Here is a 1984-nt window from a genome sequence, read left to right as displayed (position 1 = left end):
ACGGATGGACAAAACACAAAAGACTATTTGATTGTACCTCAGCTTCCAGTGATTAGAGAGGTTAAATCGTTCTTCACCACTTCTTAAACTAACTGCCATGGAAACGCAGAGACTAGTGCTGAGAAGCAGGTCACTCGGAGCTCTTATTTTGAAGGTCAACCGGTAGCCGTAACCGGAAGTCTTCTAGTACAATTGCTGCTAACTTTGTAGCTACGAGCTAACGGTGTTTGGCGTGGCCTGCTGGTCAGATTAGTTTAATTCAGAGCTGTGTTGAACTGTAACAGCTCGGTAAATGTTGATGAGATGTGGAGACAGCAGGTAAAAACAGAGAAAGAACAGAAGTCGGTGGATTTTATCCGAGCTAAAGATGAAGATGAAAACAACACGGAGATCCGCATTGATTCTGTTTACAGTCTGAAGGATCAGCTGCAGTCATCAGGTTTGCGTGTTTTCATTCTTTATGTTTAATGTGATGATGTTAGAGTTCAGCAGCAGGTTAGACACTGATCAACGTGTAACTGCGGTGAGGTCACACATCTGCGCTTCATGGCTCCTGGAAAAAAATTTGCGTGTTTAAAGCTTATTACGGTTCCATCTACAGACGAGAGTTTTAACTTCACGGTGAATTCAATTACACCTCGTAAATGCCTCCATCAGCACTGAAATAGTCTGTCATTCAACAACAGAGGCTGACTTATCAACACATTTCACTGCAGACTTGTTCTAAAGCTCATAAAGAAAACCAGGTCTTGTGTTGCCAGATCTCGCGACAGAAACAAGCAACCAGCTCTATGAAAACAAGCCCAACTGGCAACCCCCCACATTGTGTAAAATAGAGGTCAATAATAACTGTACTGTATAAACGTATACATTTATCATTGCATTATATACATAAGCAACAGCAAAATTATGATAAAATTACCTTAAAATGAACAGCTTTAATGTTTGAATAATTTAAATTATTTTAATAACATTTTTAAACTCTGATCATAATAAAAGTGCATTTTGCAGCAAAATGACAGTATAGTCAACAAAAACTCCCAAAAACATATGTGCACTCTTTTTTCCTTACTCAATTGTATTTTTCCTCATATTTTCCTGACTTACTGCAACTCATTCTCACTCTGTTTTGTCACTTAAATCCAGAGGTGAAGAAGTAGTTTTTGCTGATGTTATGACAAAAAAAAAAAAAAAAAAAAAAAAAAAAAAAAGAAAAAAAAAAGGCTCTGGCTCATACAGTATTGTTCTCTCTCTCTCAATTCATGCAGTTTAATCAGCAAATTCCAAACAAATCAAAACTTATCAATATTTTTACTGTGTCATAGTTGTATCCCAATGTAAGCAGCATATTTTATTTATTTATTTTTTGTCTTTGCACCACCTGTATAAAATGTCCCAGCCCATTAAATCGAGCGCACCAATCCCCACTGTGTTTTAAGATAGATTTATGCTCGACGCGTCGAGGTGCGCGAGAGGGTACGTGCGCTATAGGTGATGCAATATATGATGTATGGAAGGCCGCTCATTTCATTCTACAAATGTTCAAGCCCATAAAACTTAAAATAACCATGAAATAAACATTTAAAACTAATAAATGTTCAAAACATTTGTCTTAACCGGTCTAACACTGGAAGCATGTTAGACAAGCCCAAACTGTGCTTTGAGTTTTTTGTTCTAAAACCAGAGCTTACATCGTTGAAAAAGAAAAGAGCTGGTACGAAGTGAGCTCTGGCTTCAGTTTAGCTCTGAAACCTGTTTGGTTAAAACAAACTAACATTGTGACCTGAGCAGTCCAACAAGAGTTGTACAGCGGGTAAAATAAGTATTGAACACGTCAACATTTTTCTCAGTAAATATATTACTAGAGGTGCTAATGACATGAAATTATCACCAGATGTTGGTAACAACCCAAGTGATCCATACATACAAAGAAATCAAACCATAAATGTCCAGAAATGAAGTTATTTGTAATAATGTGGAATGG

This window comes from Austrofundulus limnaeus, unplaced genomic scaffold (assembly GCF_001266775.1).
Source record: "Austrofundulus limnaeus strain Quisiro unplaced genomic scaffold, Austrofundulus_limnaeus-1.0 Scaffold137, whole genome shotgun sequence".
In the NCBI taxonomy this organism is placed as follows: domain Eukaryota; kingdom Metazoa; phylum Chordata; class Actinopteri; order Cyprinodontiformes; family Rivulidae; genus Austrofundulus; species Austrofundulus limnaeus.
This window is presented reverse-complemented; position numbering follows the sequence as displayed.